General features: G+C 44.8%; 1 protein-coding gene and 1 pseudogene across 5 annotated transcripts in view; both read right to left on the bottom strand.

The window, feature by feature from the left end:
• Positions 1 to 27,534, bottom strand: part of LOC115523297 (kalirin) — a 482,303-nt gene that overhangs the window by 367,785 nt on the left and 86,984 nt on the right. The gene's annotated exons all lie outside the window — the stretch shown is intronic.
• Positions 8,230 to 12,752, bottom strand: LOC115523793 (annotated as a pseudogene).

The raw sequence follows: 27,534 nt of genomic DNA on the forward strand, positions 1-27,534 counted from the left end.
CTACATACTGTATGATTCCAACTATGTGACATTCTGGAAAAGGTTAAACCATGGAGACAATAAAAAGATCACTAGTTACCAGGTGTTAGCAGGAGGGAGGGATAAAAAGGCAGAACACAGGGGATTTTTAGGGCAGTGAAACTACTGTGTATAATACCATAATGGTGGATACATATCATACCTTTGTCCAACCCATGGAATGTACAACAGTGAACCCTAATGTAAACTATGGACTTTGGGTGATTATGACACGTCAATGCAGATTCATCAATTATCACAAATCTACCAGTCTGGTCGGGGATGCTGACAACGGGGGAGGCTGTGTATTGTATGTGGGGGAGCGGGGCTGGGTATAAAAGGGAAATCTCTGTATCCTTCTCTCCATTTTTTAGTCAATCTAAAACTGCTCTAAAAAAAAGTCTTTTAAAGAAATTAATAGAAAAAAGTGGATGAGTGAGTCTGTAGATTACACCAACGTCAATTTCCTGGGTTTGATACTGTACTAATAGTGGGAGATGCTGGGCAAAGGGTGCACAGGAGTTCCCTGTATGTTTCTTTGCACTCTCCTATGAATCTCTATTTCAAAATTAAAAGTTTAGAAATAAGTGGATGGATGAGCTCCCACTGGCAAAAGCTGCTAATGGGACAGTTCAAAGACTAATAAAAGGCCCAAACCAGGGTGGATCCATCTACTGAAATACCTCTGGAAATGAGCACCAAGGAGAAGAGAGAAGACTGTCAGATATGGGTCCACACCTTGCCCTCCCTAGGAGGTAGGGCATCCTTCTGGAAGGACAACCCTGACCTCTGAGATTGGAATCTGCAGGGCCTTCTCATTCCTATTCTTGGGACATCTGGATGGGCAGAGTCTGTGATCCATGCTCCTTGGCATGTGGAGGGGCTATGTGGAGTGGGGGTGGGGGGTCATGAATCATCAGGCTCCAGAGTCCAACACACCTTTCTTTAAAATGCAGTCCTATCACTCACCAGCAGCGGTGGCCTGAGCATATTATTTTCCTTCTTCAGCCCTCCACAAAACAGAGACAGAGAAGAGCACTATTATCACATAGGATTATGAGAGGAGGCAATAAAATAATTCATACAAAGCACATATAAAGCTCCAGCAGCTACCAATAACTTAAAACATTCATGGTCTGAGAGTCTTCTGCATGAGTAAGGTCTAGTTTTCAGGACACACTCTTACTCCCTTTGTAACATCAGATAGAACTTCTACCCTTCTCCCACTTGCTGGTACCTCTCTAGTTTGCCATGACATCTCAGATGTCCAGCTACCCCAACCAGTGCTTTTTAAATCTTCTTCAGTAAAGAACTAGTTTGGTTTTGTTTTTTCTTTCATTTCTTATTCCAATCTGTCACAGACTGGTGCTTTCATAAGATACAATAAAAATGAATTACTAGAGAAACATAATTTTATTATTTTTTATTTTTAAAATGTATTTATTTATTTTGAAAGAGACAGACACAGTGTGAATGGAGAAAGGGCAGAGAGAGAGGGAGGGAGAGAATCCCAAGCATGCTCTGTGCTGTCAGTGTAGAGCCCGATGTGGGGTTTGAACTCACAAAACTGTGAGATCAAACCTGAGCTCAAATGGAGAGCTGGATGCTTTACTGACCAAGCCACCCAGGTGCCCTCACATACTATATTTTTAGATTTATCAGTCTGATATGTATCATTAATTCCTTTATGTTGCTGAGTAATATTCCATTGTAATTTTAAAAACAAAATATAAGTCCCTTTAAAAATGTTTTAGATTCAGACAAAATTACTCTGGGAAATTGCTATAAAAGTTTATAAATGCTTCCTTTCAATTTCTTTACTTCTCATTACTGACTGTATAACAAACAGTTGACAGAGCTGGGCCATGGACTGCACCTCAGGTAGCACCTGTCTGGCACCTCCTGTCTCCAAGCTCCTTAATGGCTTTAGTCACAAGTGAGTACTTTAAAATCCCTATTTTTTATATCAATTTAGATTCCCAAGCTATATTGCATGCTCTCTGGGTCGTGTCCACTATGCCAAGGGTAGGACAGGTAGTTCACAGGGGCTCAAATCCTTGCTGATAATCCAAATATTAAACAGGCATATTAGTTACTTTTACTTTTTCATGATTTAGACAACCTGATTGCACATTTGTGAAAACTTGCCTAATGAACACATTTTGTGCCTTTAGCATCCTTCCCTATTTGCCTGCCTTCCATCTATTTCTGTTTATGTCATTTTCACCACCTGCTTTAACTCCATTTAACTGAAATGCACCAGATATAGTCACTGTTTCTCTTCCACCGAGGGACAAGACAGGATAAATCACATAAAATCCCATTCATCAGAAAATCTGGCTCTGGCTCACCAAATAAACATTCAAGGAAATGGAGTGCTTATACTAATTTACTTCCAGGGGGTACTGTTAATCTCACCTCTGTGTCTCTCTAATGCCAGGCACGTGATAGCTGCTCAATAAGCATTCATGTAAACTGGCCATAGAGTGCTGGCTGTATCTCAGTGACCGCAGGTCATATTTTCAGTCACGTCACTCAGAAGGCAAGGGTAGCCATGACCAGAAAAGAGCAATGAGTGGCAGTGTTACACGAAGGAGCCTCGGGCTCATTTAGTCCAGTGACTTTCTATCCTGGATACACAGTGGAATCACTTGGGAACTTAAATACCCAAGCCTGCCTCCCAGACCCAGAAATGTTTTTTTATGTAATTTTTCTGGGGTGAAACCTGAGCATCACCATTTTTCAGATTCTATAGGTAATTCCAACGTGCGGCTAGGATGAAAAAGCACTGGTTTGGAATGCCCTCACATCCACACTGGTGTTTAGCAGATGTTCCTTACATGTTGTCTGAGTGAATGGTTCAACCAATGGATCAATCCATTGATCAATCTAATTTGATCCCACTGGATCTAAATCCATTGATCTATCCAATTATCAGAATGAGTCTGCAGTAAATGTGGACACTTTTGACTCCTGTCTCCTCAGACCCCTCACCTCTTGTGTACATCTTCTCCCAAGGTCCAGCCTCAAACTCCAGCCAGAAAACACCCCTCTTCCATTCTCTTGCTGGTTGGGGGAGGGGGTGGGCTTTTTCTGGATCACTGGCCTTAAGAGAGCTCATCCTCACCTTTTTCAAGCAGGAAACTCCCAAGCTTTCTCAAATACACACCCAGAAGGCCCCCACGAATACCACTGGTCTCAACTCATACAGGATGGGAACATGTTATCTCATCTATTTTGTGTTTGTTTAATGGTTGTTCTTCGATTGTTTTTCTGGCAGTCCATGGGTCCAGGATGCTATCTCAGACAACAGACTTCCAGAGTACAGAGGCCTGAGAACACTTAGTACAAAATGACTGGTTTGTAAAGGTCTAGTAAATGGATGTTGCTGTTGTACTGCTATAGAAAGGCAAGGTAGGGGGGCAGCAATGTGAAGTGACCAGGAAGAGGAGGAAGCAATGTGGTGTGCACATGTGGTGTGGTCTGGAAGGGAAGATGAGATACTGGCTGCTCACTGTGGGCAGGCACAGGTGACACACGTGATTAGGCACTGCCCACCATCCCATCTCAAGGGGCAGGGAACAGCTAGCCATACCAAGTTCTTCGCCAGGAATGTGTGCCTGGGGCTGCCACAGCTTCTGACCTCTGGTTGCTCCCTAAGCAGCTGCCACTGCTGACACTATTTTTAGCTGAACAGCAGCCTCTTCCCAGCCTCCTCTTCTCTAGCTTATTTCCATGACCCCAGAGAAGCCCCTGAACTTTCATCCTGCCTCTGGACCCTGAACCTCCCACTCCCCCTTGAGGCTTACACTAGGTCATTTTGCGATGTTGTTTTGTGGGGATGTTTGGAAGGAAATGAATACAGGGCAACTGGGAAGTCAGTTGTGAAATCCGACACTTAACTTTTAAACCAGGAAAAATAAAAAAGGAAATGCATTAGGTCCAGGGAGAGCATTCCCTCTGGCCCCCAAAAGCAGATACCTCCTGGGTCCCACTTTCTCTACAGGGTCTCCATATTGATGGCATCCCGTCACTAGCACTGACAAGCATTTTCTGGTATGTTTCTGTCTTCTCACTAAAAATGGGAAAGAAAATTTGCACTACTATGGGCACCCCTGTTTCCTGACACTCTATTAGACTCTATTCATGGTTTTTCTCATATAAATCTTACAATCCATGAGCTAAGTGAAAGGACCCACCCAGGGCCACACAACTTGTAGTTAGCAGAGCTGGGATTCAAACCTAGTACTTTGTGACTTAAAAACTTACCCCTGAAAATAAGAGTGATCTATCCCCAGCCCTTTAGACTATGAGCTTTCCAAGGCAGGAAGCCCCATTACACTGGTACCTCCCACTGGGCTCCTTAAATCCTGTGGATTGACTGAACCACCAGCTTCCAGAAAAGAAAGAGGAAAACATACTTGCCATCCACATGCCAATAAAATATGAAGAAATACATGCCTTCTTGCCCTCCACCACCTTCTTAGTTGACTGGAGGGAAAAAAAAAAAAAAAAAAAAGGAGATAGGTGTCCAGCCAAAAGTGGTCAGACCATTCCAGAGTCAGTGATAACCTTTCCCAGTCCCAGAAGCACCTCTCAACTTTAGGGATTCTGAGAAAACAATTCATTCACTCATCACCCAGCAGATATTTACTGAACACCTACTATATGCCAAGAACCATACTAGCTGTTGGGGATAGCAAACAAAGGAGTCATTTTTCTGTCCTCATAAAGCTAGTAGTATAGGAGGAACAATGCTGGGTTTCAGAGGCATTTGTGGGGTAGTGACATCTCGCGACGCACTACCTTAAATTTAGAGCTCAGGCAGTTTTGTGGGAGGAGGAGAAGAAGTAAAGGAAACCAAACTCGTTGCTATGCAACCAGGATGATATATTCTTAGCCAGAGCAGGCAGAGCAGCAGCATGGTGCAGGGAGTGGGTGGGGGGAGGAGAAGTGGGGGAGGAGGAGGCCCAGGAGTACCGAATGGGAGGCTCGTTGTGCACCACCTCTGCACACACAGGCTTCCTCCCTGGAGCAGGTAACAACTGGACACTGCACAGAATCATGCTCACCAGAGGTAACCAGAATATTGTGGGGACAGCCCCAGGAACCACAGAGAGAAGGCCTCCTGCTCAGCTGCAAAAATCCTCGTTCTTGGGCCTGAAATTAACCTACCATTATTAAATCCAGGTCTGTACTGAATACCAAAAAGGGACAAAGAACAGCATAAAGCTGGGGGTGCTTCTGGCCTGGGGAAACATACAGTTCATCAGGGGAGTAAGACATACATGCATAAACACAGCATCAACAAGTATTTATTAAGTACCTCCTCCATGTTCCTTCTGCAAAGTGCAGGACACTGTGGTGCTGAGGAAGGGCTCATGCTGGTGGGTCAGAGCGTGCAGACGACAGATAGCATGGTGCTGACAGACAACTAGGGGGACTCAGGCCTGAGAGCTAGACCTGGCGTGGCCACACATGGGCTCAGCACAACCTGTGGCAAGGCTCTCTGGGCCTCAGTTTCTGGATCTCTGAAATGAGCAGTTTTTATACACCTGAGTCCCTGACACTATAAATGCTACAGGACTGCAGAGATAGCAGAATTGAGTATCAAATGGAATACTCAGGAAACACCATATGGAAGAGGGAGAAATTGAGGATGTAGTGGGGGAAGGAGTCTAATCTTTTTGGAAGGTCTATTGTGTACCTCTACCTGAGGATAAAGGATAGTTTCCCCGGGGCACATGGGTGGCTCAGTCCCTTAAGTGTCCCACCCTTAATTTCAACTTAGGCCATGATTTCAAGGTCATGAGATCAAGCCCTGAGTTGGGCTCAGCACTGCCTGAGGTTGCTTAAGATCCTCTCTCTCTCCCTAGCCCTCTACCCTCCCACAAGAGCTCTCTCTCAAAAAAAAAAAAAATAGTTCCCCCATTTTCAGAGTTGAAGAAGCCTAGCCTCAAGGAGGTTAAGTAACTTACTCATAACCACACAGCTGGTAAATAGTAGATGCAAGATTCAAACCCAGGCCCACCTGGCTCCATGGTCTGTGCACTTTGCACGGGATCACACTGCTTCTCTAAGACAGTAAGACTTGGATCAGAATTGGGTATAAGAAGGACTGCAGGAAGTAACAGGGGCAAAGACACTGATAGGCTGAAAAATTGCTAGGGTTAATAAGGGAAGGTTCCTGGGGATAAGAACAGAGCTGTGAGTGTGAGGAGGGTGCAGTGAATAGAAAGAATGAGAACTTGGCAGTCCCTGGCCAACACCCTGCATTGCGCTAAATGCTATGGAAAAGAAAATGGTATATTAAACAGTCCTTGCCCTGAATTAATTTGCAACCAGGGTGATAAAATGTGAAAATTAACAATTAGTGAAATGTTACAAAAATTGTCAAAGAAGGCATACAAAAATAAATCATAGCACAGTTTAAATGCGGGAAGTGTTGCTTCTGATTTTGGTGGGCACAGGAGATTCTGTGTAGGAAGGGGACTAGAGGCAGGCCTTAAAGGATTCAGGGGGAGGATTGGGGAGGGGGGGTGGAAAGGAGACAGTGAGGGCATGTGGGGCAGGAAAAATCTCATCCATAGGAGAAAAAGCAGGAAACATGCTTTGTGGAAGACCATTTCACTTAGAAGAGCTGGTGGGAAACACTATAGACCAGTTGGGTTGTGTGAGACAATAGGAGCCAGGCTAAGGGAATGAAGGGTCCAATCCTTGACCAGAAGGCTATGAGAAACCACTGGCTGTGCTTGGGCAGGGGAGTTTAAGAAAAGGAAAGCAGCAGTGCTCAGAGAGCCAGAGAAGGGGACTGATAGGCATGGGACGAGAAGGGTCCCAACTAGGGGATGGTGCTGAGGATGGCAAGCAAGGACTAGTCTCCCAATTATTTCAAGGATGAACATGAAAGTCCTTGTGACTGGGGAACAGGAGAAGGGGGAATCAAAAGTAATCTAACTTCAAACCAAGAGAATCAGAGTCCCATATTCAGAACTAGAGAAGCCTAGCAAAAAATAAAATTGGGGGAAAGGGTGATGATCAGGTTGATCAGTTTCACATTAGACATTCTGCCTAAGGTTCCTCTAAGATATTCAAGTGAAAAAATGATGAATCACAAACTCAGGAAAAGGAAACCTGAAGCTGGGGGGAGGGCATGAGGGGTCACCATTCACCCAGGGTGAGACAGCCCTCGGCTGCTCCCTAAGCCCCCAGGGAAGGCAAGTCAGCTGCTCAGTGAGTTAGGAACTGTATGTCCTGATAAGAGAAGAGAATGGAAACAGAATCCCTGAGCCAACATTTAATTATTCCCATCAATAGAGCAAGAGAGGCCCTCAAACAGGGTCAAGCCCAGAAGAATCTAGTACACTTCCCTCCCCAAGAAGGACTTCTTTCTGTGCTCTAGTGAGGGACCACAGCCTTGCCAGGAACAGAAGATCACAGGGAACCTTGTCCAGCATTTTGGTATACAGACACGGGATAAGACTCTGGAGTCAGAACAATGTGGGGACAAATGACAGTTGCTCCACCTAAGTGTACATGGGCTGGCTGTCCACCCTGTCTGAAAAGTAAATAAGACAAGTGTCTTAGTGTCAGGTACCTGGCACAATGTAGGGCATACAGATGGCATGAGTTAAATGTTAGTTCCCTTCAGCTCCACCTGAGAGCAGGCCTTTTCATTCCCATCCAGTTGTCAATGATATAGTTTTTCCATTAATACTACTCAGAAGACCCAGTTAGTTATACGCTCTGAGATAGCACAAAAAATGTCAATTTCCTCTTCCACCTGCCAAATGTTGCATGTTTCCCCTGGAGCTGGGTTTGGGGAACCATGAACTAAATTCCATCCTCATGATAAAATCTGACAGACTTAAAGCAGAGGGGGGGCGGATATAACTGCTTTTCTGTAAATACAGCTCAGGGTTCCCAAAATATCAACTCCACCTGATTGTCAATGGCAATTGAAATTCTACCATTAGAGATCTACTTCCTCAGTTTAACATTCTTCTTTTAAATATCAAATTCTCCCATGAGGAAAGCCCATTGAGCTATTACCAGTCAATCATAAGTTGCAAAACGTACATTAATTTATTAGCTGCCTGAGAGAGCAAGAATTCTGATGCTTTGGAGAGGAGGAAGGGGTCATTTTGGAGCTGGATCACTGATCCTATTTGGGGAGACTGAAGTGAGCTAGAAACCAGAGGGCAAAGGGACCTAAAAGAGCAAGCTCACAGCTTCACCAGGATCTACCTTGATCACTGAACGAGAGGGGTCATAAAAGAGATAACCTGCTGGCTGGAAGTACCAGGTGACAATGTGGGACCCTGAGGGTATAAAATGAGAGTCAGCAAGACAGTACCTCCCTGCACTTCCCAGTAGCAGAAAGGCAGCAAAGCACCACAGAAAAGCCATCTCCACTGCCCACAGAACCAAAATAAAAGGGATCACGGGACACCCGGAGAGAATGAGGTTGGAGCCAGGAAGCACTCCCAGATAATGCAAAAATTCTCAGCTATGCTTTCCTTGCCCCCACTACTCTCCTGAAACTGTTCCTTCAAAGATGACCCCTGATGTCCTAACATTCAAACCCCAGGGTTCTACCTACCTACCTCCTCAGCAGATTAAAAGCCAATGCCCACACCTTCCTTGAAACCCCTGTGTGAGGGGATCCCAGGCACCTTGGTGTGACCACTCTCACTTTCCTTCTCACTGAGACCCAGGCTCTGCCTTGCTCCTCTCTGCACTCACTCCCTTGTTCCTAACAAGTCAGAGGAGCCATAGCCCAGCAGTTCTCAGCAAAGCAGGAAAGAGTCACTCCAAAGAGTCTCTACCATACAGAGCCTAGCATATGGCTGGTACATAATAAATTACAGATGTAATAGAGACAATTGTGCATTTCAAATGCTGGCCAAATTATGGGTCAGAAGGATCCCATCATAGGAAGCCACAGAAGGTACAGCTCTTGGTTGTATTTCTGAGGAAGCTCCACTTATTCAACATTGACACCTGGACTTAGACACACAAACACCTATTCAGCATATTTTCTCCAAAGAACAACCTAAAAGGGTGCTATCAACCTCATGGCCCTTTGCCTCCTCAGTATTCTGGTCTCCTATATCTAAGGAGGCGTTTTTATAGAGGACTGCATAATCACAGGAAAAGGTCCCGTGGATGGAATCTGAGAGGAGAGAGCTTCTCTGATACACAGGGACTCTCCTCGTCAGAGCCAGCTTCCCCAGACCCTCCTACTGCAGGCCCTCTAGCATCCTCCCTGACCCTGGCCTTGCCCGAGATGCACCAACTATCTCTGCAATGAACTATTTCTGCCATCCCACATCTGATTATATGTACCATGACACAAACATCAGAGAACAACATCAGAGAACACCACACTCCTAAACTTTGGGCCTCATCACCCCACTGTCTTCCCTTTCCTTCCAGCAGAAATGCCATGGCAACAATGCCATGCTCTCCCCCACCAAGTGGGAGCTAAGGACCAAAGCAATGGTGAAAAGCCACACATTGGACCTTGATTCTTCCTCCCTCTGTACCTACCACTTCCCTTTCAGCACCCAGCAGGACACTCTGCCCATGAGGGCACCCCCTGTTCATGCCAGTGACTGAATGATACATAGAACTAAGAGGCCCCAGGGGCATCACCGAAGGGAGAGATGTAACTACAGGGGAAAAGGTGGAAGGAGAGATGGCAGACAGGGAGGAACTGGAGGATACCTCTGTGACCTCAGCAGTTTCTGACATATGCTATCTTAGCCACCCTTTATATCTTTGGCCCTGGCCCTGATCATTGAGATTCACCCTTTCATCTGCTCCTCCATCTCTGCCCATTGAGTGTGAAACACTGAGATTTGTCAGATATTCTGAGCACCAGAGCCCATGCAAGAAAGTTGCCAAGGCAACAGAACACTCCTCTCTGGTATAAATACTCACGGGTGATACCCCTGGTGGAGTAGAGCACAAACACCTCCCCCTCCTCCTTTAGTCAGATCTGGCAGACTTCAAAGTTAGGGGAGCCATGACTGGTTTTAGCAGGGGGAGTGGCACAAGGGGGTTCCTCCAGACCAGCTAAGTCACTGTCTAATGGACAATCCAGCAGGGAGAGAGGATGTTGCAGTTCTGATTAAATGTTTAGCTCTCACTGGGCCCAGAGGTGGGCATGGAGGCCCAGGGAAGGCTGGAAGGGTGGAAGCAGCATGAACTTTGGTTGGGGGAGGGCACTCCTGAAACCACAGTACCAGGACAGGCCCTGCGAACCTCGAGATGCCAGCCTGCTGGGGCCACTAAGAGATGTTGGAAACGTATGCTCTGCCTGGGGCTGCTCTGACCTCCCCTCTCTTCTTTTTCCTTCTTTTTTCCCCCTACATCTTAATGTTTATGCCTCTTTCAAATGGCTAGTGGTTGGCCCAAGGTTTCAGGGTACGTGTGTGCACACAAACACATCACACACACCCAGGAAAAGAGTTTATTTCCACACATGGGCATTCAGGTCACAACAGGGCAAATTACCTCTGGGCCTGTGTAGGGCAATTCTTACTCCGAAAGCAGACACAGGTGGGCTGGGAGAGAAATAGGCGAGACAGCAGGCATAAGCACTCTGGTTACTTTTCCTGAGCCAGAATCAGTTGAGAGCACACACTAGGGCCATTAGAAGAGGGTTCACCACACAAAAAGATACATGTTTGCTGATGCTTTCATAGCTTCTTTCATATACACAGATGGAGGCTTGGTCACCCTTGTCCCCACTGCTCACAGACCACAGCCCAGGCAATGGGAGAGAGGACCGGGAGCACAAAGCAGGATCCAGAAAGATGATCTACTGTTGCCCAAACTTTCACGACCAACTCTGACTTCAGGCATAAACTCTACTAAGTTCACGGTTCCCAGGGTCACTAACAGCCATAGCCAACACCCTTTAGAGTCCAGCGGAAAAGAAAGAAAAGGCAAATGCCCCTGCCCAGGCTTGGCAGTGACATTCTCCTCAGGCAGAGGTCACTGAAGGGCTGGTCATGGGCAGGGCTTGGTTCAATGTCTTCTGCTGGGGTCAAAGGCCAGGCTGATCAGGCCCTGGGAGCTACCAGAGAATGTTTGGGAATCAGCAGGGTAATGCTGCATTTAGAAAGACAGAGGCTGAGCCACTGAGACTGAGAAAGCCCAAGGGCTTATCTTCTTTGGGAAGACAAGACTCCTCCATTCCTGGAGAAGTGTCTATGGCTCTCACACCATGAACACCACCTCTCCCAGCAATAAGTGAAGCACATCTGGGCGGAGAAAGGAAGGATGGCCTTGGTGCAGCCAGCAGTGGAGGGTCCTCACCCAATGAGCTCCAGAGTAGGCAGGAAATATGCAAAGTGGCTATCTGGCCCAAAGCCATGCTACCAGCACTCAATGATCACCTCAATGCCCATGATGAGGTTCTCAGGGTTGAAGGAGATCTCAGTGTCCTTGGCTGCCTGGTAGTCATATAGGGTCTGAGCACAGAGCCTTTTTCCATTCAGCCCCATGGTCCACATGCTCAGAGCCACCATCTTAGTGCTGCAGCATTGGGGCGTCTTCTGTCTGTACCAGACACAGCAGAGTGCTAGGTACTGACTCCTAATGGAGACCTACCCTGGGCCTTGATGAGGCTTGGGTCAGCCCTTTGCCGAGGTGGGTCTCTGGTTGGGTGAGCTGCTTCTGCAGAAAGGGACTCCTCAGTTCACCTGGCTGGGGGCTAGAGACAGACGTGGTGGACATGGCCTTTTCCGTCTGCTTGAAAATCCTCCATGCATGTGCTGGCTGCTTACACACAGGCTCCTGTTCCTCTCTATTCCTTGAAACTACTTCCTGCTGCTCACATTTCCCCTGGGGTCCAGCCTCACCGCCTTGTTCCTCCCGATAGCACTGCTCCTGGAGGGAGGCCTCACACAGCTCCTGCTCCTGGTGCTCCTGCTCCAGTGGCTGCCACTTCTCCTCTTCCCGCCACTTCTCCAGCCTGTGAGCTGTCTCCTCCTCCTCCTCCTCCTCTTCCTCTTCCTCCTTCTCCTCCTCTTCCTCCTCCTCTTCCTCCTCTGCTTTGGCCCAGAAGCTGTCTTTGCTGGCTCAGATATCAGACATGGCATTGATCTTCTGGTACACAGAGCCCACAGGGGCCTGGGAGCCCATGTCCTGGAAATGGCAACTCTCCCCATGGAAGGTGCAGTTGGCACCTGAGGCTCTGGCTATCTTGTGTATTATGCACTCAGGCTCCATGTCCTCCTTGGCCCTCACATTGACTGTCACATGGGCCCCCTTCAGAAAGCTGGCCACAGTGCTGACATGGTTGGCGCATGCTCCTGCACATCATTCACACCCTCGCCTGTTCAGTTGATGAGGACAAATTTGGGCAAGCCAGAGTTGGGGTCCTTCACCCTGCAGAAGGCATATATCACCTTCCTGCTGTTGAGCTCCTCCACCATCTCCTCCAGGCCCCCCTCACCAGTGCCAGCCACATGGATGTCATTGCTGTTACCCTCATAGGTAAAGACACCCAGTCAGTCGGGAACTTCTTGGTGACCACTCACATGTAGGCCTCCTGCATCACCAGCCCGCTCTGGCTCAGGTTTGTAGCCATGGCCGGCCCCATGGTCCCCACATCACCGCCATTCTGACCTCTCTTATTTTCCATAGTTCTTCCCAGACCCACTAAAATACAAATTGCATAAGAAATAATGCTAGAATCAAGCGTCCACGTCCCAGTGCTATTCCAGGAAGACTGTGCCCTTCACCCCTGCCCTAAGCTAACAGCATTCCATTCACATGTCCATCTCATCCATCCCCTGCATCCAACCCACACCCAGAGCATCATATTTTTGCCCATTCCCTTCCCTAAATCCCAGTCCTCCCAACTGTAAAAAGTAGTAGAGGGGAGCTTTCCTGTCCTCCCTCCAACTGCAAAATTTCTGGAAAACCAAAAAGATGAAATTTTGTGTGTGAGGACTCCTTGGAGAAACTCTTCTAAGAAGCAGTCAGTACCAGCAGCCCTACTGTCAAAGTTAGGGGGCCCCAGGAGGGTCCCCAAGTGTCCCAGTTCTCATGCTTTGAGGGCGGGATAGAACAACAATCCAGAACAAGGATCTTACATTCATTTCCCCTTGCCATCCACATCCTCACCATCACTCCCCACAAATCTCCATTATACCTAGCCTAAGCTATTCATACATTAGGAGCCACACCCCAACGTCACTCTGTCTATTATCACTGCCCATCTCACACTCACTCAGCCTGCAGGACCAGTGGACTCAGCCTTCCCAAAGCCTTCCACAGGCGCACAGCCCAAAGGACTCCTCCCCCAATTCTTGAAGACCCATCTGCACCAATTATGTGACATATCATACTCCGCATTTTATTATTTATTTTTTGGAGGCCCCACACAGCATTTAGAACAATGTTGTGCACCTAGCAAGCACTAAATGAAGATTTGTTTTAGGGTGGATTTTTAAAAATCATTCATTGTTCAACAAAACCTGGTAACGTAAGTCTCCAGGTGTCCAAGACATCCCTCCAGAAGGAGAAGGGAACTCCCCACATCTTCTGCTGCATTTGCCGACATACCTCTCCTCCCCCTCTTCTAAACACCATATTCCTACTCTGGCCTGAAACATCCTTTCCAGTTCCAGTTACCCAGACTGTCACAGCTGCTCTACCCCAACAAACCTTTCCCCTACTCAGGATGGCTCAGGACTCCACTCCTCAACCTCTGACATCACTAAACCATCTTCTGAATTTCCTGTGGAGCACAAACAAGGTGGAATTTGTTAAAGCAGATTCCACAAGCCCTGTATAACAAACACTCTGGGATGTGCACATCCGTGACCATCTTTTGTCAGGTCACACCTTGCATCAGCAATCTGTGTCCTGGCTTAGGACTTTAGGACCTCTTAGTTGCCTCGAACCTCCACTCAGAATTTCTGAACATGCAACAACCACTAGGCTTTCTGGCAAGAAACTGGTATTGTCTCTCCCTGTGAGGAGACTCTAAAGACTGCTGCATTCTACCCTACTCTCAGAGGTAAAGCAGACACCAGGGCCACCTCATTTGTCCTTCCAGGTTCCCTGACGGTAGGCCTAGAATCATAGTAAGAGGGCAGGCTTTGCTACCAATCAAGCCAGGGTTCAAATCCTTGGACAACTTGGTGTGTACCCAATTCAATCAGCATCCACTGAGTGCATACACTTGTTCCAAGGGATCAGGGGCTCTTACAGAATTAGTCCTTAGACCACCACTATCAGCAGCAGCAGCAATGCCTGGAAACTTGTTAGAAACGCACATTCTTGGGTCAACCTCAGACCTGCTGAATCAGAAACTCTGAGAATGGGGCCAGCAACTTGTGTTTTAACAAACTCTCCAACTCATTCTGAAACACACTCAAATTTGATCTAGATCCTGGGGATACATAAAAATGAAAAATCTATGATCTAGACCAGCAGTTCTCATCCCTGGCTGCACATGAAAATCACCTAGATAGCTTTTAAAATAATACCAAATCCTGGCCCCACCCTAAACCAATTCCATTAGAATCACTGTGAGTGGAAAAATAATCATAATGCAACATGCAGAACACTTAGATTGAACAAGAGTGCAATGAGAAGGGAGAAGGCAGTGAGGAGATCATAGGAAGTGGCTTCACTATATGTAGCTCTGTTTCCTCGTCTGTAATTGGGGATCATAATGTCCAGCTTACCTGAGATAATGTATATAAATGCCTGGTACACAGTAGATGATCCATCTGCATCAGCTCTACCCCCTACCCCAGAATAGACCCCTTGCCGACTCTGAGCTCAGCAACTGGATAGATGTATTTAGAATGTCCCCGACATCAGATCACCATCGAGGACCCCACCCACGAAAGAAAAACCTGGTTGTTCACAGCTTTGGGCGAGAGTTCTCTCCAGCAGCCATCTCAACTTCCCCCATGTCTTCGGTCACTGTTTTGAAAAACAGCCTGAGTCACTGGGAACCAGACTGTCTGGTCATAGCCCAGACCCCGGCTCTAACAGTCCCAACTCTTTCAAAGAACAGCTCTTTAAGACAGCTTGACAAAGGCCACTTGAATTACATAAGGAACACATTGACCTATTCCCACTTCTCTCAAGTTTTTTTTTGCCTGTGGTTCTATGCAGGTCCACTGGCTTGGGGTGAGCTTTGTCCACATCAGGCGGTCCTCTCTGACACAGATCCTCTCATTCAGTCTCCCTCCCCAGCAACATCTGAATTCGGATTTATAGGGGACTTGGCAGTAGCCCCAAATTAGTCCACTCCTCCCTCCCCACAAGGCACAGGAGTGTGTCTGCAGTCACAGAGAGTGCCCTGGCCTTGTATGATGCTGCAGACCCATAAGCAACCCCCGACCCAAACTGAATAGAAAAATGGGGACTTCCTTGTAGTTGCCCCCCCTGGGCTCTATGCTTATCCCAGTAGATGCTGAAAACATTTTTTGGTCTCTTCTTGAGAGTAACCTTCACTGTCATTTTTAAATAAACAATAAGTAAATTGCATCATTACTTCATAGGCAAACCTTGCTTTTTTTTTTTTTTTTTTTTAATACTAAAACCACTATCACTCAGCTTGCCCAGATTTGGTTTCCTATTCCTCTAGATTTCCCCAAATGAAGCTGGGCTGTTTCCAAAAATCAAATTAACATTCAAAAACAAGGTTTTGTCACTGCTATGGATAATTTAGAAAAAAAGAAATCTGCACCACCACATTGCAAAACAGTTCCAGAATGCAGAACCCAAAGGATTTGGTCATAGGTGGAATCAGTGGCCTTAGTCCCCACTGGGGCCTGCTTTGAAGTGAGTACCACTTCAGCTGGGAGTGGGCAGGGAAGTATCAGTATGCCATCATCTAGGAGGGGCTACAGAAAGCAAACTCTCACACCAAATGAGGGAGTGGTGGAGGCAACACAGAGAAAAGAAGGCACAAAACTTCAGAGAAAAGGGCTTAGACACCCCAAGAGCAGGAATCAGGACTATTCTCCAAAGAGGGGGGTGCTGCCAGGGAAAAAACAGTGTCTTCAGAGGCCAAGGCCTGGCCTAGTTTCCTGCCCCTGACCCACAGAACCCCCACAGAAGAATCTGGAACATGAGAGACAGGAAGAAAAATCCCTGCAGAAACGGTCATGAAGGAACAGGAAAAATAAAGGTGCCATGCAGCTTTTCTCCAGTTCCCTGAGCAATAATACTAGGGCCTGATTCCTTCCCAGACACTGCCAAGTCACCCTCTCCTGGCCCCATCACCCCTCCTCTTCCTTCCCCAGGTCCTGCCACGTGCAGAATAAGACCTCTGCCCAGCCTGGCCTGGGGAGAATGAGAGATTTTCTCCTTGGCTCTGCATTTTCATTCAGCCTTAAAAAGCTCAGGCTGGGCAAGAAGCCCACAAGCATGTCGTGCTACACCTCAGTGCTCACCTCCCCAGCGCTGGCAGGTCTCTCCTCCCTGGCTTCATCTTCCTCACACCAGTACTGTCACTGGCTCAGGTGCCAGACCCCAGGCCCTGGAAGCACTGATGGAGCTGCCCTCACGATCCTTAGGAAAACGTGGCCAAACCCAGAACATTACCAATGCTCAGCTTTGCTCATCAAGGCATGCCAGGCTAGGAATCCAATGGAGCAGAGGGAAGCAGGAGGGACAGGGACAGAGTGGTGTCATTCAGCAGCACTTAGTCACCTGCACTAATGGTAGAAAGATACTGGGTGATCAAAATGATGGATAATCAATAATCCAGAATAATTGGTAGGAGACAACATGATTGTTCACAGCTGAGTTATGAAAGATCTATTTGTTCAAAAATGAATCTGCCTTTCCTGAACACAAAGACTAGATAGACAGAAAAACAGCCACATGAAAAGAGAAAGTCAGTTCAGGATTTAAAGTTGACCACATAATACATTGTACAGAAATAACTGAGAGTTAGCTGTATGAGGAAGACACACAGGAAGTTAAAGCTCTAGAACCTAAGACATCTAGTGCCCCCATTTTATATATAAGAAAACTAAGGCCCAGGGAAGTGAAGGGACTGCCTCTGTCACACAGCCATTTGGTAGAATAGCCAGAACTAGACTGGATTGTCTGAGTAGAGCACTGTTCACCTAGCTACATTGGTCCAAAGCCTTCACTTTGAAAAGAACATCATCCTGAACCCCTGATGCTGACCAGTGTGTCGCCTGGAGGACCCCCAGGCCTCGTGGCAATAGCTGCTTCTGTAATCACCGCATTTCCCTACACACAAGTCACCCTCATGTGCAACTGACTGCCTTGGGCTGAGTACCAAAATGATTCATAAATCACTGCCCAATTGTCTGAAGTCACAACATGGTCTTTAATGGCAGCATTTCATATGATTAAAATCAGTAGCTGCTATCAACTTCATCAAGTTCAAGTATAATAATCATCTTGGTATTTGGGTGACGCTTTTGATGTTTGATTTTTCCTAAAACTCTTTAACATGTTGTACCTAAACATGATTTCACCAAACTCTGTGGGTTATAGGTGAAGGAGGCATTGAGATGCCTCTTTCATAGACTTCCCTGGTGATCCTACCCATAAGTAAACAGCTGGCAGGAGGGTAGAGAGACTATAGCAGAAGCCTCCTGACTCCCAGACCTGAACTCTTTCCAGAGCAAGTTGAGAACAGGAGTAAGAAGCTACAACTTCACCAGAAGCTTCAGAGGCAAGAGCCATAAGGACACTGATAACCTGCCAATAAATAAAGATCAGAGGTCTGGGGCAAACTACTCAGTGTCATACTTTAGTAACAGCTCCTTTTTCTTTCTCCCTTTTCTTTTTCTTTTATTAAAGTATAACTTGAACACAGCAAAGTGTACAAATCTTAAGAGCTGGGTAAATCTTTGCATATGTATGCACTGATGTCACCACCATCCAGAAAATAATTTACAACATTTACAACTACCCAAATGTTCCCTCACTCCCCCTTCCAATCAAGACTAATCTTTATCTGACCTCTACCCCACACAACAGGTTTGCTTGTTCATAAACTTAATATAAATGAGTAGAGTATGTATACTTTTATATCTGGCTTGTTTGCTCAACATTCTGTTTGTAAGATTCCTTCATGCTGTTAGTATGCCAATAGAGTGCTCTTTCTGGTTGCTGTATAACATTCTGTTGCATCAATACACAACAATGTATTTAGCCATTTCTACTGCATATAGAAACATTATGGTTGTTTACAGTTTGGGGCTGTTATGAATAAAGCTGATAATGAATATTCTTGTACATATTATAATAAAGAGAAACCCTCATACCTGTTGAGCATATCCAGGCACAGAATTGTAGGGTCATGGGGAGATACATAATAGATACCACCTAAATTTTTTCCAGTTATTGCACCAATATACACTCTACCAGCAAAGAGAGTTCCAGGAGCTCCACATCCTCACCAACACTTGGTATTATCAGTAAAGACTTTTCTTTAAAGTCTCACTGGGAAAACCAGGTATCCAGGTAGATTTCCTGACTTTATTCTTCAAGCAGTTTTTTTGAATATCAAACAATTTTACTTCTTGAACAGAGGTAACCACCTAACCCTTGCCAGACCATACTGAGATGTACAGAGATATGTCTGCCCCCATATTAATATCTAGGAATTTCACTGTCCTCCTCCTTCCTGGGTAGACATCACTAACATACCAGCAAGTCATAGCACCTCCCTTTAGTTTCTTTTCTAAGAAATATTGAAGATGGCTCAATCAGGAACTTTAATTTACACAGTCATAAGTCGATAAGTTCTGGTCTCAATGTGCATGGGCTTCTTTGCTGCTATAAGGCTATTTCTATCTTCTGAATGGTGAAAGTTGCCCCATAAATAAATGAGTTATTATTCATTTCATTCGTTTTATGTAGCTTGGCAAATGTTATTCAAACAATCAACACATACTTACAAAGCACATATTTTATGTCACTGAGCTAGACATTCTGGAAGTCACAAAGAAAACCAACAAGGCTTCCTTTGATGGGGCAGGGCTCTAGAGTAAATCACATGGAATGGTGTCACCTGCCTTCTTCCTCTCACTTTATGCAGCCAATCTCTTTCACAGATAAATGAGGTTAAAACAAACATCAGTAATGGCCTTGGCCCTGCAGGGGAAAGCAAGTCTTAAGGGAACAAAAATGAAGAGGGAAATAGTCCTGCCCATAGGGCCATGGCAATAGAGTAAATGGGTGATTGAAGGTGATGACTGCAATGTCTACTTTTCTCTTGGGACTAGGTCAAGTTATACCTTATCCCTTCCTTCCCTGACCTCAGCCCACCACCACTTTCTGAGAAGGAAAGCTACTCCAGCTTTCCTTCTGCTGCTTCTCCAGCTACTTTCTCTTGATGCCATTACCCAAATGATTGAAGCAGAGCATGCTACCCATGCCACACTTTACCACCAGGTATAGTGGCCAAGACAAGACATATTCCCTAACAGTACAGAATATGCCAAACTTAAAGAACGTATCTGTGGTGATCACTAAATCTAAGAAGGAGTAGCTATGGACTGGCATGTGCAGGCAGAGTGGATGAGTTTTCAGCTGGTCCTTAGAGCAGGTAAGACTTCAGGCAGAACAGTGGAACAGTGATGGAGAGTGTTTTGACCTCTAACAGAACAAAGGACATGAGCAGGAAGAAACACGGGACTTTAGAGTCTATAAACAGGGCCAGCCTATCTAAGTGGCTTTCCACACCACTATGATACTGGGACATGATTCAGCTATTGCTCCTGAGTATGGCTTGACTCTCTCACTCAAACAAAAGCTGTCTGAGTGACAGAGACTTTAGGGACTTTCTTAGAAACACTCTCACATAAGCAGACAGATAAGGCTGTGCACAATTTTGCTCATCAGCATTCTACAGCCCTCAATTTCTCAATTCATAGTTTCTGGCTTGGCTCTCTAGATGTCAAGTGCAAGTGACCAAGAACACCTTCATGGCTTTTCTGGATTGGAAAGCTGATTCTGTTGCTGTGTAAAGGTGTAACCATGTTGACAGGGCAGCTAGCATTGGGGAGTAGGGTAAGGGACAAGGAACAGGCACAGGAGGGTCAGGCCCATGAGGTGACTCTGGACCCCAGAACCCTTCAGGGCCAGTTGAAGAGGGCAGAGACAGCATCTGAGTAGGGGCACAATACCAGGGTTCTTGGATCATAATGTTCCCCTCTGTCAAGCTGTTTATCCAGGTATCTTTTGGGGACCCAATCAATATTGGTCCGGAATCTATAGACTTATTCAATCCTGAGGACCAATGACATCTTATCACTTGGTTTAAATTTTCATTTATTTTTCCTTATATTGTCAACTCATAAGGAATACCTTTCTTCTGGATGGAGCAAAGTAAAACTACCACTTTTACATGGCCAATCAGAAAAACAGGATTGGGCTGAGACTTCATTCTCAGCCCAAAAGTTCATTTCACCACAGGCTTCTGTCCTCAATAGTGTCTGATAACTAAATAACCTTTGTAAGAAACACATCTTTTCAGACACAAATATCTTTTTTAAAAAATCTATTTTCTTAAATGTTTATGTCTTTATTTTAACAGGGAGAGAGAGAGGGAGAGGGAGAGGGAGAGAAGAGAGAGAAAGAGAGAGAGAGAGAGCGAGCGAGCAGGGGAGGGGCAGAGAGAAAGGGAGACAGAGAATCCCAAGCAGGCTCCACACTGTCAGCACAGAGCCTGATGCAGGGCTCAAACTCACCATCTATGAGATCACGACTTGAGCTGAAATCAAGAGTCAGACGCTTAACAGACTGAGCCACCCAGGCACCCCAAGACAAACATCTTTTAACATACAAAAAGTAGGGGCACCTGGGTGGCTCTAGTCAGTTAAGCTCCGACTTTGGCTCAGGTCATGATCTCACAGTTTGTGAGTTTGAGCCAGGCATCAGGCTCTGTGCTGACAGCTCAGAGCCTGGAGCCTGCTTTGGATTCTGTGCCTCCCTCTCTCTCTGCTCTTCTCCCGCTCATGCTCTGTTTCTGTCTCCTTCAAAAATAAATAAACATTTTTTTAAAAATTTAAAAAAAAAAAAACATAAAGTAACTAGTGGAAAGAGGGGCAAAGAGTAGTCATCAGTTAAACAAATGTAACATTAGTTGAAAGCATGTATGTGTCAACATTCCAGTCTTGTGGTTTCTCTTTTCATTAATTGATTTTATTCCACTGATCATTTTGACTATAGGTATAATGAAAACCTTGACAAAGTCAGAATGAGACACATCAATAAGCACTTCTTGATGGCATGGAGTTGGCCTTAGTCATTGCTGTCTTCCTAGCACTTACCATAGACCTTCACATACAGAAAAATACTTAATATTAATGGACGGAATACATGAATGATGAAAAGAATTGAGTAATTTAAAACACTGTATACATCAAGGCATAAATTCTTTTTTAAGTTTTTTATTTAATTTCCAGTTAGTTAACATACAGTGTAATATAGTTTCAGGGGTACAATATAGTGACTCAACACTTCCATACAACACCCAGCACTCATCACAACAAGTGCACTTGTTAATACCCCATCACCTATTTAACCCATCCTCCTACCCACCTCCTCTCTGGTAACCATCAGTTTTATTCTCTATAGTTAGCAGTCTGTTTCTTGGGTTGCCTCTCTCTCTTTTTTTCTTCCCCTTTTGCTTGTTATTTTGTTTCTTAAATTCCACATATTAGGGAAATCATATGGTATTTGTCTTTCTCTGCTTATTTCACTTAGCATAATACTCTCTAGCTCCATCCATGTCATTGCAAATGGCAAGATTTCATCCTTTTGATGAGTGAGTAATATTCCATTGTGTATATATACCACATCTTCTTTATCTATTTATCAGTCAGTAGATACTTGGACTGTTTCCCATAGTTTTGGCTATTGTAGATAATGCTGCTATAAATATCAGGGTGCATGTGTCCCTTTGAACTAGTATTTTTGTATCCTTTCGGTAAATACCTAGTAATGCAATTGCTGGACCATAGGGTAGTTCTATTTTTAACTTTTTGAGGAACCACCATACTGTTTTCCAGAGTAGCTGCACCAGTTTGCATTCCCACCAATAGTGCACGAGTGTTCCCCTTTCTCCACATCCTCACCCAAAGGCATAAATTCTTTAGGGACACAAAATAATGTATAATAAGAATAATAAGTGAAGAATAAGAGAAAGAAAACAAAATTAAGGACACAAGGATGAATCAAAAACTATAAAGCATCGTCAAATAGACTGTGTGGTAATAATAACTGCTGTCCTCAATTACCTGAATGACTTCAAGTAAAAATGAAATTACATAGCTCTGTATTACTCTAGAGGGCTGAACTAAGATCAACATGCCTAAATTAGACAAAGTCAGATTTCAATTACATAAAATAATTTACTAACAATTAGATCTGTCCAATAATAAAATGAGTCATCTTGTGGAGTCATGAGCACCTTGTCACAGAAGATACGGATCATCATCAGTCCGAGATTGTCCAAAGGTAATTTCTGCTTCAAGTGGAAGTTAGACTCAATGGACTCTAAGATCTCATCAATAACTAAGATTCTATTAGTCTAGAACTTATGATCCCAAGTAAATAGAGTCAAGCAAAGCAGACTTCCTGGAAGATGAAATTAGGAAGGAGGTGACACAGAACGGCAAGTTAGTCTAATTACTACAATGAATATTGGAGTGTAAGACCCAAAAACCTCACTAAGGGGAAGAGGATACGAAAAAACACCCAGAATAATTGTGTCAGGAATGCTTTAGGATCCATGCATATTATTCTCAGAACCATCTGTTTAGAGTAAATTGAGACCTTCCTATATTGGCAAATAATCCTAAACTAGATCAAACTGCAATGTGAAAATCTTACCAGATATTTAACAAGTTGATGCAATGTGGAGAGGCCATAGAGTTTGAAATTAAAGGAAACCAACAACAAGGCAAGTCTATCCCACAAATCTGTAACCAATTTGAAACTTGTGAATGATGGTCTCTGAGCTGCTGCCATAAAAGCACCCATCCTGGCAGCCTTGGACTTTGTCATTATCGAACCAGGGGTCATTATTTTATGAATCCTATATTGTAGCTGAGCCAGATAGACAACAGCACCTTCTTTCATTCTGCTTGGATAATGGCCAAATACAAGTCACTTTACTATGACTTAAAGAGTATTGTGCCCATCTGTTCACAATCGATGGGAATAATTGAGGGGTGAAATGTGCCAGGCGCTCTGGACAATCCTGTGGAAGTGGGTCAGGGGCGTTCTTGGCCATTTGCCATGTGACAACACTTCCTTCATCTGTGAACATATGGACTTGATGAAACTGTCACTTGGAGAGCATGGTACAGCAGGGCCTGGGCCATTCCATTTCCATGAGAAACTTTCCCAAAGTTATAGCGAGGGAATATCCTTTACATTCTGTGTTACATCATGAGAAATTCTTGCAAGCATTTAACTTTGTGTTATGTCTCTTAGGAGAATCTGGCTTTGGTGCCCTCAAATTAGAAAGGGGAAGTTGTGACTGGATGTCATTCCTGTCCACTATCTTCAGTTAAAACCAGGGAGGTAAATCACCACAAAGGAGAAGAGTGGCCAGTTGTTGTCATGAGACCACAGACAAACCTCCATTGTCTACTTCTCCTAAGATGGAACAGTGGTGGGAAGTGGAAAGGGCTCTCAAGCATTTGCTCAGATATTTGAAACAGTCCAATGGTTGAGTGAGAAAAGACTCATAAACAGGGGCTGAAAAAAGTTTGAGTAATACTGGATTATTTTTAAACATAATTTTGAATAAAAAATAAGGGCACCTTGCTGAAAAATCCTTCTGATGTCTGTCTTTTCAAGTGGAGAAATTTTCACTTATGATTTATTTAAAAGGAGAGAACATAATCATTTGAGGCCCGGCAAAAGTAAGGCAGTTTCTCTTAACTCTCAGCCACAAACTCCCTCTTTTATTCAATGTTTCTATAGTGAACATGAAAGCAAGCCATGAAGGCAGAAGAGATGTTGCTAAAGGGTGTGCCAGAGTCAACAGGGAGCACTGACAGATGAGATGTGATGTTTCTTGGTACAAGCTGGTGGGTTATCTCCTTTTTCTCCATACCTATGCTACATAGTCAGGGCCCAAACCAAGATGGGGCCACTAACTCACAGAGCCACCATTACTTCAAGTATAAATACTTGATCAGCACAGCCTGGTCCTAATCAAACAGAGGGGCTGATAGCCTAACTGCAGGTCATCCAGATTCTTGACATCTCTTTTCCCCTCCTAAGTATTTCTCTGCTCACAGGGGAATCAAGGACAAGGTGTGGAAGAAATCCATTCCAAGGCATTTTTCTATTTGTGAGCAGTATGTTGAAAGCATTTCTAGGAAAAGAGGATTATGTTGTAAGTTAAAAAGAGATGTTTGTGTTTCCTCTGATTTCAATTATTCAGACCCTCAGTGCCCTCAACTCCCCCCAGCCTCCCTTGCATGCCCAGGAATAATGAAGAGTGGGCCTGAAAGCTGATGCCTATCAGCATTGCCAGGAAGACAGCATACAACCCTCTGCCATCATAATCATGGCTTCTTCTCCTTCGCATCACAGCTCAAGGTCACCTGCTCCTGGAATCCATGCTTACTCACCACACTGGCTCTAACCTTGTGCCTCCCTCTTCACAATATTAGCATCTTTGAGTCATGCCATGCATATTTGTCTATTCTCATGACTAGGAACTGACAACATGAAATAACAGAACAAAGCAAGAGGCACTGAATTCAAGGCGTGGCTTCTTCTTGCTAGCTGGGCAACCTTAGGCAAAATTTCTTCACTTGCTTGAGTTTCAGTTACCTCATCCGGACAAGGATAATAATCATTGTCCCACCTATCTCAGAAGGCTGTTGTGGATTTCAAATCAGATAACACATGTGAAAACTTTTTATAAATTGTAAAGTAGCTGTTTCTGTTGATGGTGGTGCAAAGACTTTGTTTCTTATACTCCAGCATCTGAAATAGGGTTGTGCCCCCTCTGCAGGCTCAGCACAGATTCGGCTTAACTGCCACTGAATGCCTTCCATGTCCCTAGAGTGCTAACTAGAGATCCTCTCCCCAGCTTTACCGTGTATGCCCACTGAGAAGGATCCTACAGCCTGGCTGCATGTATTCCCAGACATGAGACAGGATAGTGGATCCACCCCTCAGAGCCTGCTCAAGGACACAATAGCAGTAACAAAGTGGTGGCAAGCCTCCTCCAGCAGCATAGGCCACACTGAGACATCCAGTCCCACTTCCCAGGAGGTAAGTCGTCCCCATGACACCGGGAATTTTCCCTCCTTCTCCTTAGCACCACCACCTGCAGAACGTCCACTACAACCACTGCAACCAACCTCCCTGGCACCACTCACCTCACCATTTGGCAAGCTTAACGGCCCATAATCGCTCATGGGCACTTGTTTTTAGAGTCATAACTAAAATCTCTGATCACCCAACAGAAAACAGCTGGGAGACCAAAGAGAGAAGGCTGCTATGTGACATCTAAAGCCACTAATGGCCCATCTTCCCCGCAGCAGTGAGCTGACAGTGTCCGGTCTTTTTCCCTGCATGTCTGCTACCAGGTCTGCCTGTGACTGGGAGCACTTACGGTGATACCAACTCGCTCTGCACCTTCAACAGCTGACACCTATAAACATCTCCTTTGTTTTACAACAAACACAACTCAATAACTAATGGCCTTCTGGAGAATTCCAATCCATAGCCTCATTCAACAGGGCTTCGAAGGCATCGCCAAACTGTAAAAATGTTTCAAGTAAAAATAAATCACTATTCTTTACACTTTATCATACAATCAGGTTCATGGGCCCCAGAGTCAACCCTTCTCTAACAGTCTGATAAAGAAGGTAAGAAATGGCTGAGTGCTCATAAGTGATTTGTACAATACTTTATAAACATGAAAGAGAAATCAGTATCAGAGTGCAGTGGTGGTGGCAATGATTTCCCCTGAAAAATATAAAATGCCCTCCCCGTACTACCCAAATTCTGTCACATTTTAAATGGCTCGCTCAAGCTGGACTTCTTCCACAAGACTTTCTCCGATCACTCCAGCCTAGCAAAATTCATTCATTCGTCAATATTTATTTATTTAAGCATTCTATGTACCAGATACTAGCTCCTGGGGGGTACAACAATCTAAAAAATTTTTTTTAATTTTTTTAATGTTTATTTATTTTTGAGATAGAAAGAGACAGAGAGTGAGTGGGAGAGGGCCAGAGAGAGAGGGAGACACAGAATTTGAAGCAGGCTCCAGGCTCAGAGCTCTGAGCTGTCAGCACAGATCCCGATGCAGGGCTTAAACTCACAACCACGACATCACAACCTGAGCCGAAGTCAGATGCTCAACCAACTGAACCACCCAGGTGCCCCTGGGGGTAGAACAATCTAAACAGTCAAAATCTCTGTCTGGTGGCTCCATCCTCTCATCTACTAATAAACACTTATACCTCTGCATTAAATACAGCCCTTCACAATGAACATTTTCCTGAAACTCGTATTACTCTTTACTTTATAATTATGAACCTGTCTTCTTAAGTACCTTGAGCTTAAGCATTTCTGATTTCTTCATGGTCTGCTAAAAGAAGCTGCTGAGTAAATAAACACTGAATGAATACTTACCTAACTATGTGATATATATAAACATCTATATACTTATATATAAATACATAAGTTATATGTATAATTAATATAAAATTACATATAATGAGTGTATATATTTATATATAAATATACATATATATAATTAAACAGATGTGTATGTACGTGTGTGTGTGTGTATAATTTTCTCATCTAGCTGCTAAGTTTCTTCAAAGACAAGAATCTCTCTGTTAACATTTCTATCTTCGAGCGCATTCAACCCAGTGCTGGGACATGGCTCATTCTCAGTACATACTTACTTGAACTCAGTAGTTCTGCTAGCAGTGGGGGTTCCCCTTCCATGCCAATCCTGTTAATCATATCCTAGATTTAGAAAATGGGAAGCCTAAGGCCAAGTAAAACAATATAGTCAGTCCTAAGTCACCTACAATCCTCTAACATTCTGGCTGAGCCTTCTCCAAGACTAGAGCACTGTTTGTGAGGAAGGAATAAAGTCATCTTTCATCCAGGAGGGCTGACATAAGCCACTTGTGCGTTCCAAGAAGAAAACCAGAATGAAACTGGAGCAGCAAGCCTTGACTTTGGACAGCACGACCACCCATGGAAACATCCATCATGTGACCCACACAAGATCTGCCTGGCAAAAGATCATGAATCCAGGAGTTAGGGCCACCCACCCTGTCAGGGGGACAGTTGCAGCCAAAACCAGTCCCATGAGACCAGAGCCCTTGGGTATCCTCGTTGCCCCAGGTACCCATAATTGCTATCTTTTGGCTCCGTCTCTTGAAATCCACCTCCTAGAATAGCCAGCTCTGCTGTGACCACCCTTAGGGATGCGACAGCTAAGCAAGGTCAGGGGCTGGAGTTGATCTCTGTGGGGAGATG

This window comes from Lynx canadensis, chromosome C2, assembly GCF_007474595.2.
Source record: "Lynx canadensis isolate LIC74 chromosome C2, mLynCan4.pri.v2, whole genome shotgun sequence".
Taxonomy (NCBI): domain Eukaryota; kingdom Metazoa; phylum Chordata; class Mammalia; order Carnivora; family Felidae; genus Lynx; species Lynx canadensis.